This window comes from Peromyscus leucopus, chromosome 16_21 (assembly GCF_004664715.2).
Source record: "Peromyscus leucopus breed LL Stock chromosome 16_21, UCI_PerLeu_2.1, whole genome shotgun sequence".
Classification (NCBI taxonomy): Eukaryota; Metazoa; Chordata; class Mammalia; order Rodentia; family Cricetidae; genus Peromyscus; species Peromyscus leucopus.
Genome location: NC_051084.1, coordinates 25,678,781 through 25,693,962, shown reverse-complemented (window position 1 = coordinate 25,693,962; position 15,182 = coordinate 25,678,781). Strand labels below are relative to the sequence as shown.

The window sequence follows — 15,182 nt, the reverse complement described above, 5'->3', positions numbered from 1 at the left end:
ACCTACCTATGTAAGGAATATTTGATGTTGTATTTGTAAATCAGGGGGGACTCGCCCATTAAAGAAAAGCGTCAACTATACCATAGTCAGAAATGTCTCTCTCTTTTCGAAGCAATTCCTCCCCACCCCCACCCCCATATCCCACAGAGGGGGACTTGGGGCATTCTAGATAGGGCACCTATACCTTTCTTGTGTCTGGGTCAAAAGTATTTGCTGTTCAATTTGCTGACATTATTCACATGAACGTTTTCTAAGTGAAGTGTGTGTGTCTATTGAAAGTGTGTAACAGGCATTTATAGATCAGCTCGGACGTGCTTTTGATCTGTTCTTTTCAGGGTTCCCTGAGGCATAGTGCCATTTTCTATTTCCCCAGAATCTCTGTTGGATTCATCCAATGTGTGTGCCGTTTCTTCTCTCTGGTGCTTATGGTCAGTTAGACAGTGTATGATGTGAGAAGGCCTAGGAGCACAGTCCTGCTGCACACGGACCAAGATTGGATGGTTCTAGAAAAATATACAGCTACATACCTGTGCCTGATTTTGAATGTTCACAGTAGGGACCCAGTGATGGATGAATCTGAATAGACTATAAATGAACCTAAAGGTAGCTTATGATATTTGAACACTGTGACTCATTGGTGAAAGTTTGCCACACCTACTCATTGCGCAAGGTGATGAATGACACACCCAAGCTAGAGTTCAGTGATAGGTGGTCAGCCCTTTGGAACTCCCACGTGTCTGGAGATGCTGACGTCAGGCCCACAGATGTGCATTGTACTTCACGATGACCTGCGGGGAATGTTATTACGTTATCTAGAACATTCTCAAGGAGCTGGCCTTACAGAGGAAAATAGAGAGGCAGGCAGTGTCAGATCTTAAAGAAAAATAACCTTTGTAAAATGATTGTAGGTGCAGCATAGGTCATGGGTTTTAGGTGGGTGTAAATTCAAGAGAGAGTCCTTGTCTCAGTAATAAAGCTAGGCTCTTGGGTGCCTGGTGTTGCCAGATGTTGGTAGGGATTTTCTGAGGAACTTAGTCTCATCCTGCTATTCCCTGTTAAAGGAGGTGTTAAATATATTGATATTATTCTCAGTGCCTTTAGGGAACCCCACAAAACGGTTCAGTATTACAGCTTATAGGAAACACTGTAGAGGGACCAGACCGCTTCCCACTCATACAAGACACAAAGTGGACGTCTCGTTGAATAGAGCCATGGCCTACATTTCTCGCTGGCTATTGGTTTCAGAGCGAGAGTCTGAAACCCAGCTGGTTTTCCCCCATCAGCACCAGCGCCACTATTACTGCCGACCACGTCAGAATCCAACTATAAAGCCAAAATCAATGCTCCCCATGCTCCTCGCTTCTGAGGGTTGCTGCTTCCAAGATGCGCTCAGGTAGGATGGAGGGGCAGCGTAGACTCGGAACTAAGGATCTGTGAAAAGAAAGGCAAGGTCAGAAGCTTCAGGATGAAGCTGGTGCTCTTGGAATCGGCTGGCAGCTTCAGTCTCAGAAACAGCTGTGTCAGGGTCCTCAACCTTCCTAACGCTGTGACCCTTTAATACAGTTCCTCATGCTGTGGTGACCTCCAACCATGAAGTTATTTCTGTTGCTGCTTTCATGACTGTCATTTTGTTATCATTATAAATCATATTATAAATATCTATGTTTTCCAGTGGTCTAAGGCAACCCCTGTGGAAGGGTCTTTAGAAGGTCGTGACCCACAGGTTGAGAACCGCTCACCTTTATGGCCATCCCTATCATTCTCCAATCAGCCAAAGAGACCACAGCCCACCAGGAGACTTTAAGGGGAAAAAAAGCCAACAAAATCTCAAGAATTGTAGAAACCACAAGTTGATTTCTTTACTGACCAGCCTTGTTCAGTGAGGACCACTCAAGTTCATAACCAATATGGGGGGGGGGAGGGATGTGAGTCATAAAAATATTTTAGGAATGCTTGGGAACACCTGTAAAGGTATTGGATAGAGATGTGCACAAAGACATTAGTTTGATCACTGTGGTCTTGGGGTTAAGGTTATGCAGCAGAGTCTGTGTTGGGGAGGGGGAGGAATGTGTCATCAAGTTTTCAGGAATGAACTAAGCCGGCTACTTATTTCCCAATGGTTCATCTCTAGGGCAAGTGAAACAAATTTGACAGAGTATGTGTGGAGTGTTTTTTGTGGGTGTGGATGCATGTGTACTAGAAGAGACACCATGACCAAGGCAACTTACAAAAGAAAGTATTTAAATGGAGATTTGCTTACAGTTTCAAGGGGTGAGTCCATGCCCATCATGGTAGGGAGCATGGAGGCAGGCAGGCAGGCAGGCATGGTGCTGGAGAAGTAACTGAGAGCTTGACTCTGATCCACAAACAGGTGGCAGAGAGAGTGACTGGGCCTGGCATGGGCTTTTGAAACCTCAGAGCCCAACCCCAGTCACCGTCTGTGGACCAAGCATTCAAATATATGAGCCTACGAGGGGCATTCTCGCTCCATTCTCCACAGTGTGTATGTACGCGTGCTTGCTGAAGCCGGGAGCTGATGCTATCGGGTCTCCTCCGTGATTGCTCTCCTCCTTATTCCTTGAGGCAGAGTCTCTCACTGAACCAGAGTGCTTTGATATGACGAGTCTGGCTTGTCTACTTGCTCCAGGGACCCTTGTCTCTGCCTTCTTCGTGCTGGCATTGCAGGGCGTCACAAGCCTGCCTGACTGGGGATCTGAACTCTGGTCCTCACACTTCTACAGCAAGTATTTATCCGCAGAGCCCTATACCTAACCCCTTCCCCCTCTTTTTATGTTTTTCAAATGCTAAGTGCTGGATTTGGGTGCAAGGGCATGAAGATATTCTTTGTAGCTTTTTTTTTTTTTTTTAACTTTATTTGTATGGACATCTTCAAAATAACCTTTAAGAGGGGTGGATAATTCTGAAAGAGGTGTGTTAACTGTGGACGATAGGAAATGGCTGGTTCTGGGAGGAATTACTGTCAGAAAGAAAACTGCTATTGCACTGTGCAAGTCTTACAACGATGTTTACATTCAGGGGGTGCATTTGAATCAAAACCAAATGATCAGAAATGAATAGTTTGGAGTTGGAAAGGAGGCTCAGAGGTTAAGGGTACTGACTACTTTTCCAGAGGACCCAGGTTCAATTTCTAGCACCCACAGGGCATCCCAACCCCCTGTAACTCCAGTTCCAGGGCATCCATCACCCTCTTCAGGCCTTCCACAGGCACTTGCCACACCTGTGGTGCCTGTGCCACACCCGTGGTGCCCGTGTATGCAGCTAAAACACCCGTACACATAGATTATAGAAGAGAAAAGGAGTGGTCTGTCTCTCGCCTCTAGCTCTGCTTCTCTAGGGTACTGTGGAGCCGGGAAGCATGATGCAAGTTTGAAACACTTAGCATTCCCAAACCACAGATCCCTGGCTTCCTTCCAGGTTCAAAGCTACATAGCACTATCTAGTTAGAATTTGTCTGTCAGGTCAGGGCAGAGAATGGACACAAATTAACTCTGTGTGAACTTTCTCCTGAAGAACAGGCCCTGCCCAGGCTGAGAACAGCCTCCGTCCTAATCATCCCGCTGACTAACATGTTTGCACATTAACCACAGTTAAAGTACAGTTGAGATACAAAGTGACCACCCCCAAAACCCCAGGATTTTAGCTTCTCTTCCTGTTGCTTTCATGAAATACTCTTGACAACAGCAACTTAAGGGTCAATTGTATCTCACAGTTCAGGGTATAGTCTGTCTGTCCTAGTGGGACAGTCAAGGCTTCTGAAGCAGCTGGTCACGTTGCTTCCACAGTCAGTAAGAGAAAGCCACGAATGGGTGCATGCTAGCACTCGGCTCACGTTCTCCACAGACAGTCTTGGATCCCTGCTCTGTGAAGTGGTCCTCGCCACAATTAAGATGCATCTTCCCACATCAATTAATTGAATCAAGATACACTTTGCCTCCCAGTCCTTCCTAGAGACTCATCTTCCCGATGACTCTAGATCTGTCGGGCTGACATTTAACACTGACAATCGCACTGTGCCATCCCAGGATCTCATGCTGGCTAAAGACAGGTGTGAATGCCAGAGCCCGAGGGGGCAGGAGAGAGGTAAGCATCCCTTATCTCTCTTAGGCCTCAGTCCTGGCTAGTCTGTGAACCAGCTCATTCCTTCTCCAGAGGAGTAGTTCCTTTCAGCCATGCCATCCATGAGTCCTGCTTTGGACGTGGGAGTCGAATGATGGATTCATCTGTCAGCACATCCTAGATAATGTCCCTGCCCATGAGAATCGTCAAGAGAACTTTTAACACCACGATTGCTCAGGCCCTGACTCAGTTGGCCTGGAAGGGACCAGGCCCAGGAATTTCAGCATCCCTCCAGGCTGAAGGAGTTGAGTACTGCTGACTCAGAGCTCTTAACTGCAGGTGCACAAGGGAGTCCCTTGTGCCGCTTTTCAAAACACGATGCCTACAGAGAGACACTCTGTGTCTGGATTCTAGATGCGGGTGGTTTCTGAAGCGTCAAAGGTGATTGTCACATGTCTGTCCAGCTAGGAAACACTGGTCATGACATCTTTGACTGCATTCTGTGTTTCTGCCCCCAGCTCCTCCACACCCACTGACTCAGATTACATCAGGACGTTTGCGTGTACAGACTTCTGTCATTACTCCCTATGCAAGGCAATGTAACCATAACAATTACATCGCAGTAGGTATTATACATACCGTGTAGAGATTTTATGATAATTCTACAATCTTATGTAATGGACTTGGGCACCTGAAGATGAGAATATTGGCCGGGGTGGGGATCCTGGAATATCTCCTATGGACAGCTATATACCCATCAGTCATCATCTAATGTATTTGTTTTTTTTTTAAGTTCAGATGTCTGTGTGTCAGGTTGTCTTTTAGAGGGTCGTCTGTGTTCCAGGCTAGGGATGCAGCTCAGTTGGTTGAATTCTTGCCTGGCTAGCATACATGAAGCCAGGGGTTTGGTCCCCAGTACTACATAAACCCAGACATGGTGGCAAAACCCCTGAGAGGTGGAGGCAGGAATTCAAGGACATCCTTTACTACAATAGGGAGTTCGAGGCCAGCCTGGTCCATGACAGCCTATCTCAAACCAGCCAAAGAGGAAGAGCTAAAAGCTCTTGCCGCCAGGTCTGCCGACCTGAGTTCAGTCCCTCAGAAGTAGAAAATGGGCTCCTCCTACAAGTTGCCTTCTGGCCTCCACACATACCACTTGGCATATGTGCTCATACATGTACATGTACATACACACACACACACAAATTTAAATGTAATTTAGAAATTTTATTTATTTTTAATTTATTTTATGTATATGGGTGTTTTGCTACAAAGCCAGAAGAGAGTGTCAGATCCTCGGGAACAGTAGTTACGGCTGGTTGTGAGCCATCACATGGGTGCTAGGGATTGAAACCCTTGGCCCTTCGGGGAGCAGTAAGTGCTCCTAACCACTGACCCATCTCTCCAGCCCCTAAAATGTAATTTTTAAAAAAGACTATCAACTGGCCAGGCGGTGGTGGCGCACGCCTTTAATCCCAGCACTTGGGAGGCGGAGGCAGGCGGATCTCTGTGAGTTTGAGGCCAGCCTGGTCTGTAGAGCCAGATTCAGGACAAGCACCAAAACTACACAGAGAAATCTTGAAAAACCAAAAAAAGAAAGAAAAATAAAAGACTATCAACTATATTTGGAATCCTACCTTTCTAGATAGATATTAATGAAAAGAAGGGAGGAAGATCTCAAGGGAAGGCTGGCTGTCTTGAGTGACATCAATAGGTAGCACTATGTCTTCTGATAGAATTATTGAGAGCAGCGCTCTAGTGTGGCTTATGAAATGACAGTGCATGGTCCACAGCAGCAAGTCCCTGACTCGTACAAAGAATGGCATTCATTGTGTGCCTTAAGCGGTAAGGATGCTTACAGCGACGGTAAACGTGGCACACTGGAGTACCTGGACTTAATCCAAGCATCTCTCTAGCATTACTTCACATCAACCTTAGGAGATGATTTCCTGGCCTCTTTAAAGGCGAAGTCCACAAGACTGGACTAAATCATTCCACATGGGGGGTGGAAGGCACAGCTTGAAGTGGCAGAATCATTGGCTATCCAGTTTCCAGACTGCCTCCATTTAGTGGCTGCAGTATCTATCCATCAGTTTTGCTCAGTGCGGGGGTGGGGGGGGGTGGGGGGAGCCGGTAAGGAGCCCAGGGATTTGACACCTGGTCTCCAAGTCTTATACCTGGCCGTCATTTTCATGATTGTAGTGCGTGTGTCTCTGGTGCACTGTTTTGCAGCATACAAGATTATTATATTTAGACACAGTAATTGTCATGATTCTTATTTCTCACGATTTTTAGCTTAGTGCATTGACAATGAATAAGCTTATAACACTCAGCCACGAAATATGAAGAGCCAAGATGTAGGTCACGTGCATTGTTTCGAAAGGAATGGAAGTATTTGACCTTTGCCTGGCTTTCTGCTTACACACCCATGAGCGGCAGAGCCAGTATCTGATGGGCAGGTTCTGCCTGCCCGACTCACTTTTCCGTCCGATCACTTTATAGAGGGTGGAATCCCCTCCTCTCCTCCAAGGATGAGACCCGAATGTGGCTATTTAGGGCATTCCTCCTCCTGCAGGGATCACAACAAAGTCTTAACAACAACAACAAAGCAAATTGGAGACAACCTTGTAAGACTCAAATTAGCCTAGACTTTTAAAAAACAAACAGAAGTGTGTGTGTGTGTATGTGTGTGTGTGTGTGTGTGTGTGTGTGTGTGTGTGTGTGTGTGTATGTGTGTTGTGGGCATGCACAGAGCAACTCAGGTTGTCAGGAGGCGTGGTTGCGAGTGTCTTTACCCACTGAACCATCTTACACATCACATCTTTGGGGAAAGAAGCTAACCCATAAAGATGACTAGCACTGATGTTTCTGGGGGTAGAACGTGCGGCCCGGGGAGCTGCCCCTGCAGCCAGCACCACTGAGACTTATATTTAAACCAGTAATCTAATTCCAACCTTCCCCTGTCCCAGTTGAACCTGGGTCTCTGTCTTTACTAACGTTCTAGCTGCAGGTGGAATGTGATGTTCACAGCCACACTAGAAGGCTTCCGGCATCTTGAAGGGCTAGACTCTATTATTTCCGGCTCTCTATCTAGGAATAGACTAATCTATCCCCAACAAAATAATAAAAGTAAGATGACCTACCAATCCTTCAAGAATATAGCTATAAACCTCGGTGTTCCCAAGCACACACATACCCCATTTGTTTTTTAAAAGGAATCTCTTGCCCCTTCCAACTAGAAGATGAACAGTGGCCTGCGTTCCTTGCACTTCCGCTCACTTAGGGACATTGTGAACCTATTGCAGACTTCCTTTTAGTCCGAGTTTTGCCCTCATGATTTTTGCCTGAGGTTGCAAGGCAGGACTTCCAATAGTGACCTATTTTCCAGGTCTAACTAAAGTGTTTTTAAATCTGTCTGCCCAAAGGCTGACTGTGGAGATAATTTGGCAGACATTGTTGGAGGCTATCACAGATGTGCAGGCATTGGTCACATCTTCAGACCTGTCACTTTCCTCAGGGAGAGTTACAGCCTAAGATTCTAGTTCCTTTGAATTAAACTTGGTCCTTTTAGGGGCTATTATGACTTTGTGTGTTTGTGATCATGCAATGTGCTGTGAGCTGTTAGCCTATTTGATATCTTAGCTGTAGGCAGAAGTTTCTGTCCCACCAGTCACTCCCAAATAGCCAACACAGAGGCTTAATATTAAATATAAATGCTCAGCCAATAGCTCAGGCTTGCTACTAGCTAACTGATAACATTTTAAATCAGCCCAAATTTCTTGCCTATGCTTTGCCATGTGGCTTGGTACCTTCTCTAAGTATGCCATGCCCACGTTGCTTCTCTCTGCATCTGAACCCTAGTCTGGACTCCGCCCTCCTTCTTCCCAGCATCTTCCTAGTCTGGCTTTCCCACCCAATCTCTTCCTGCCCAGCTGTAGACCAGTCCATTCTTTATTAACCAATGAGAGTAATACATATTCCCAGTGTACAGAAGGATTATTCCACAGGCCTTAGCCCATAAAATGCACACTGGAGGGTCCTTCAGCAGAATCTGTATGCGTGCTTTCTCAAGATCTTAGCATTGCCGATCATCTCAGCAATAAGAGGGAAAGCTTGTGTAATGCAGAAGGTCCCTATGCTGATAGGCTTCCCTCTTCCGAGTCTCACTGCACTGACTCCCCACTCTGCTAACTTTGCTGTTCCTCCTGCTCATGCAACTCGTGAAGCAGGGCCCAGAAAGGAGCGCAGTGGCAGAAGACAGCCAGCTTCACATGAGCGATTTGCTGGACAGTCCCCCGGGAGATAAGCACCTGGCCTGGTGACATTTAATATGTTGCCTTCCTCCTGGAAGTGCTTGGCCAGCAGACCTCGGGGAATTCATTCAACACCTCACAAAGATGGCTCAGCAAGATTCCGGGTCTGTGTGAAGGCAGAGAAGCTGGTTATTGTGAGTTTCTTAAGTCGTGGGGGTTAGTTGGTGGTGATGTGCCCACAGGCTCAGCCTCAGTTAACCTTCCATCGAACAGAGCTAAATTAGATGTAAATCAATCAAATTGAGAAATCGTAAAGAACTATGCTTCATTATAGCTTAAATCCTAATCTCGACGTACGTTTTCACTGTGTGTGGTAGTGCACACTTGCCACCCCAACTACTAGGGAGGCTGAGGCAGGAGGATTAGGAGTTCGAGGCCAGCATGCCCTTTAAAACCACAAGGAAAAAGAGGCTGGAGGTTTAGCTCAATGATAAAGGATTTCCCTAGCATGTGTGAGACCCTACGTTCAATGTCGATACCAGAGAAGGGAGGAAGAAACAAAATGCCTTCTGAGGCACTAGTGGTCAGTCTCAAGAAAAGTAGTACTTGAGGGGGAAGGGAAGGCCTGCTTTGATTGTTACGTTACTGCTTGAGTCGATTCTTGTTTCTCACGTGGTGCGGGCTGGGCTCAAAATCACTGGGTACCTGAGCATGGCCTTGAATTTCAAATCCTCCTGCCTCTGCCTCCTGAGGCTGGGGTAAGAGAAATATACCACCATACTTGGCTTGAATCAGGTCTACTTTTATGGAGTCCATTTTTCCAGGTTTTTTTTTTGGGGGGGGGCGGGGGGGCATTGGCTTGGTTTGGTTTTTAAAAGGAGGATCTTACATAGCCGAGATAAACTCACTACGTAGCCAAGGGTGACCTTGAACTTCTGATCCTCCTGCCTCAACCTTTCAAGGACTGGCATTATAGCATGTTCCACCATCCCTAATGGATTCTATTTCTTAAAAGATTTCACGCCATTTGTACTTGCTGTCTCCTTGGATGCCTCCAAGCCACCCATGGTAGTGTCTTTTCAGTTGCTGTGATAAAACACAGTGACCAAAAGCAAGATATGGAAGAGATTATTTTGGCTTTCCCACAGTTTCAGAGACTAAGAGTCCACTGTGGCAGGGGAAGACATGGCCACAAGCATCGGGCATTGGGGAAGACATGGCCACAAGCTGTGAGCATAGAGAAGACATGGCCACAAGCAGTGAGCATAGAGAAGACATGGCCACAAGCAGTGAGCATAGAGAAGACATGGCCACAAGCAGTGAGCATAGAGAAGACATGGCCACAAGCAGCAGGCACGTTGGCAGGAACTAAAAGCTGAGAGATCACATCTCTAGCCACAAACATAAAAGAGCAAACCGGAAGTGATACAGGCCGTCACCTCTCAAAGCCCACCCCCAGTGTTGTACTTTTCCAGCAAAGATGTATCCCCATCCCCCGACTCTCCACCCTGCCCAAACAGCCCTGATGCCTGGAGACCAAGTGTTCAGATACCTGAGCCCATAGGGGACATTTCTCATTCAAAGCCTTACACCCCCTATGACTCGGTACCGTCATTTACTGACTCGCTCGCTTTGGTGTGCGTACTTTGGTGTGTCCCCCGGTCATCTTGTTCCTTGGAAGGCAAGTGCTCTATGCCGAGCACTCTTGGCACTCTCAAATTCAGCTCAGTTGATGTCTTTCAATCCAGTGGTTGCTCCCTCTTCTTCTCCCCATGGTCTGAAGAGTGCATGGAGAGACGCAAGGAATGTAAGAAGCCTTGCCCTTCAGCTGTTTTTGCCTTGATGAATTAGGCTACCATGTATTTAATGTGGTGAAGATTCGTTCCAAGTTTAAAAGGGAGATGAGCTGAAACAGATAGCAGGTAATCAATCTGGGCCTTTAAAGGTTTATTTTTTAATTCAGTCTCTCTCTCTCTGGAAGTATATGGGCATGCATGTAGGCACCTACAGAGGCTATAGGCCTCTGATTCCCTAAAATTGGTGCTACAGGCAGTTGTGTGCCACCCATGTGGGTGCTGGGAACTGAACTCGGGTCCCCTCCAAGAGCAGCACTCACGCTTGGCCTCTGAGCTATCTCTGCAGCCCCATCAGGTTCTGTAATCAAGGGCCAGCTCCTGGAAGCAGGAAGCCTGAAAGGAGGTGGAGATCTTAGGAGCAGCCTGTAGCACAGGAAAAAAAAAATCCTTACATTTGCAGCCTTTTGAGGGCAGTGGTTCTCAACCTGTAAGTCCCAACCCCTTCGCGAGTCACATATCCGATATCCTGCATATCAGATATTTATCTGATGATTCACAACAGTAGCAAAATTACAGCTGTGAAGTAGCAAGGAAAATAACTTCATGCTTGAGGGTCACCGGAACATGAGGAACTGTGTGGAAGGGTTGTAGTGATTAGGAAGGGGGAGAACCACTGCTTGAGAGGGTAGCACTCCCTCCCGCCCCTCCACCCTTCACCCCTACCCTCCACTCCCAAGCATAGGGAGAAAGGGTCTCAGCAGATTAGTGAAGGTACTAGACAAGATATCAGACCGTAATGTAGGACACTAATCCTACTGCCTACCTGCCTTGGATCGGTTACATCCTAGGAGCTTGGCAACTTTGGGAAGGCACTAGACGGGATGAAGAGAGAGCTGACTAACCTAGGCCCAGCCTCTGAGAGCCAACTCCAGGACGAGCTTTGTTCACAGTTTGCAAGACAGACTCCTGCAAGCATTACTGGTGTCATCCCGTGACCACAGGGCGTTGGGATGTTAATATTACCTACTCCCCACCCTACCGTACACTCAGAGGCCCAGCGAGATTTCGACTTGGATCTCTCTGTGCAGTGGAGTATATGGCCTCACTCAAGGCCTCCTCCTCAGGTTTGTTGACTGAGGAAAGGGACAAGCACGTAGCTTGCCCTGTCCTGTCTGCTTTGGGGATGAAGTTCTCACTTGACACATTGGTTTGGTCGCCCCATCCAGCGGCTGCTCCAGAAAATCACATTTGCTTTTCTTCAGACTAGATGCCCTGAGGTTTTTGTGCGTAACCTGTTGCTAGGTGACCTGTTGGGCACAGGTGGCAGGTCCACACTCCCCAGTCTCTCCAGGGCAGCAGAGCGGACAGTCTAGGAGAGGTGGGGGGCTCCAGATCCACCCTGGGTCTTGACCCTAACTTTTGGCACTGAGGGGCTAACAGCAGTCCAGAGTGACCCAACAATAGCGCCAGCTAGATCTCTCTCCCGTTCTCCACTTTCCTTTCTTGTTCTCTCCCTCTCTCCCTTCCCTCCTCCTCTTCACTCATGTCTTCCTTTCTTCCCTCTCTCCATTCCCCTCTCCCTTCCTGACCGCTTCTTCTGCACTTAAGTGTTTATTCCCAGATCTGGGCTCCTGGGCGTGCCCTGGTTTGTAAGACCAATGTGTTCTATTTATTTCCAGACCTGGACTTCAGGGTGTGTCCCGCTTAATGAGGCCAGTGTGTTCTTACTCTCTCCTTTCCTCCGATGCGTAGAGCCGCTAAGATGCTATTTTGGGAAAATATTAAGCTCTTGGAGACAGTGACCTCATCATTAGTCAGGCTTTGGGCTCCGCTAACTAGTGTGCAGTTTGATTGTAATAATGCGCCCCCCCACCCCAGCCGCCGCTGTCACTTCCATGATGAAAACGATAAGAATGTCGATATTCCCTTTGACATGGGAGTGAAAGACCCTAGGAAGTCAGTGTGAACCGTTTTTAATATACTGTCGCGTTGAAGCCACTGTGTGCCAGCTGGTGTCTTTGCGTTGCCAGATTTTGTAAGTCTTTCTGGGCCTCCATTTCCTTAACTGTAAAGTGGGTGTAATCTCACTCCGAGATCTAAAAGGTTCTGGTGACTCCGAGAACCTAAGGCAGTCTTTACCACTGAATTACTACACTGTAGATTGTTTTTGCACTGTTAAGAGGAATTGAAAGCCAAGGCGGTCACCAACCCACCCCACACCCCCACACCCCCACACCCCACCCGGGTTACCCCAGCACCTTGGACTCCACAGTAAATTCGAGACAAAGTAGCAGAGCTGAACAGCAGTCAGGCACCTGTCTCAAGCACAAAATAAAATTTCAAAGGATTAAGCTCTTTTTGAGTGAATAAATCGGACTTAGGTTTTTGTAAGCTGTCATGTTGTAATTGAATGGGAGTGGTCAGTTGATACAAGCATCCTGTGTGACTATCTGTGAAGTCCCAGGGTTTGGCCTGACACTGGAACATTTGGGGGTTTGCTCTTTCCCCCAATAAAATCATCTTATTTTAACAAATAACCTAACCTAAGCCAGAGTTCTCTGGAGAGTGTGGAAGTCTTTTTCCATTTAAAGATACAGTATTACAACTTCTCGCCAATATGGCTTTGGTGCCAGGATGTTCTCTACAGTCTCAGCAATACTTTTATCAATGAGCGAAAGACAAAGACGCTGTGAAACATGCCAAGGATCACAGGCCGGCAGATGTTACCAGGGAAACAGTAGTAGAGCCAAGCTTCCATGGGGAAGCCAGTTGTTGAAAGTTGTCTTTGTCTGTACCAAATGGGTCTTCGAACTAATCCCCTAAATACACGCACTCCCTTACCCATGGCCAGAAGAGTCTGGAGGGTAGTCAGCACACTTGTAGCCATAGAAGCTGGGGAGAGAAAAGCTGTTGGCTGTCACTATGCCCAGGAGCAGGCCTTGACACAGGAACATGGATGTTGGACCTCGGCCAGCCCTTCTAGCTGCTTCCCTGAATCAACGGCTCAAATGATTGCCCCACATTTCTAGAGTTGATGGGAAAATTGGGCATGGAGAGGCCCACCATCACCTTTGCATGGGCTCCAGTCAGTAACCCGCAGCAAGGGTCACCCATAGGAAGTGAGAAAAGGAGTTGCCCGGTTCAGCTATGCGTCTCGGCCCCAAAGCTGAACGTCTTCACTAGGCTCTACTTTCACGCCGTGAGACCTGGGAGCTGGGTCTCACGTAGCCCATGCTGGCCTGGAACTCACTACCTACCTGAGGGTGACCTTGAACTCCTGCCCCTCCTGCCTTCACATTCCAAATGCTGAGATTATGGGTGTGTGCTACTCTCCCCAAGTATGTGGTGCTGAAGATCAGACCCATGGTCATCCAACAGAGTGCCATGCTTACCCTTTTGAATGGTTATTGGTAGAGCTAAGGCTAAGCTTTGGAGCCAGGTGGCTTGTGCAGTGGCGGTCGGGACATTTCGAAATTAATATTGTTTTCTAAAGTTAAGTAGATGCTGGTATGCCACAGTTCGGTTTTACCTGAACTCTAGACTGTACAGTGTATCCGGAGACAGTGGGAAAGGAAATTACCAATTCATGGTCTGCCTGGAGAACTGTAGGTCCCATTGAGTTGCCCTTATTTTGTTTTAGAAAGCTTGCCTGTAGGAAGAACACTCTGGTAGCTCATATTTAAGTTCTTCAGACTCATTTAGGGCCACTCGTAAACCTGAACCAACCTCCAGGAAAGAGAAAAACGAACTCCGAGGAGAGATTACTCCAGCACCTAATATTGGATTGAAATGCTGCCTTTTGGGGGTACATCAGAACATTCTAGCTCCCTAGTGTGGTCAGGTCTACCAGCTGCTCAGCTGTGTTGTGACTGGGCTCTGAGGGTGGCCAAGAGCTACAAGAGATGAGGAGAGGAAGCAAATCTAAGGAGGGGTGTGGGATCCTGGCAAGTTGGCACATCCTCTCTAGTAAATATTACATAATGGCAGGATACCTTTCTGTGTGGTACAACTCATGGTTTCAATAATTCATGTCACCAGGACGTTTCTCGGAGTGCTGGAGGTAAATAATTTACTGTAATTAACAAAGAGGTGGAAGATTATTAATTTATCAGACTTAAAAAACAAAAAATAATGGTCCAAGTGGAAAATAACCCCAGGGCCTCACACATTCAAATTGTAATTTGTCCCCACAACCCCCAACCACCACCACCAAAAATATTGAGTAGCTTTGCGTTCAGTCCCGGACCCTACCCTGACAGCTGGCTGCTGACATCGATAAGAGCTGGTCTAAGTAGTTAGTAGATCTGGCCAGGCTGAGGGTGAGTTTCTGAGGTGGTTTGCTGCTGTCTAAGGTTAAGATCCAGGTTCTACCCAATGGTATTAGATTCTTTTTGTTGTTTGTTTGTGAAGTTTCTGTTAGGTGTATGTTCCTGCGTGTATATATCTGCACCAAGTGTAAACAGAGTCTGTGGAGGCCAGAAGAGGGTGTTGGATCCTCTGGAACTGGAGTTACAGATAGTCGTAAGCTGCTGTATGGGTGTTAGGAACCAAACATGGGTCCTCTGCGTGAACAGCCAGTGCTCTGAACCACTGAGCCATCGCTGTAGTCCCAGCACTAAATTCTTAATTACACACACACACACACACACACACACACACACACACACACCACATGCACACATACCACACACACACACCATACACACTCCCCACATGCACACACCACACACACACACACACACACACACACTCTGACTACATTTTCTCTTTGTTGAATGCAGTGATACCCATTTCTCATTCATTTTTTAATGTTCCTAAGACCTAGACAGTAACCTACATATAATTGTTCTACAGATTATTTTTCAAATGTCAGAGCTGTTATGTTTTTAAGGCTGAGGAGATAGTTCAATCGTTGAAGGACTTGCCACGCAAGTGTGAAGACATGATTCCTGGCCCCAGACCCTTGTAAAAAGTAAGGTTTGGCAGCATGCTATAATCCCAGTGCTGAGGAAGTCGGACGATCCCTAAGGCTTGCTGACCAGCCAGCCTAACCAAT

General features: G+C 47.1%; 1 protein-coding gene across 38 annotated transcripts in view; it reads left to right on the top strand.

Annotated features, from left to right (window-relative positions):
* The window catches only part of Ank3 (ankyrin 3), a 484,120-nt gene that overhangs the window by 395,608 nt on the left and 73,330 nt on the right, over positions 1-15,182 (top strand). The gene's annotated exons all lie outside the window — the stretch shown is intronic.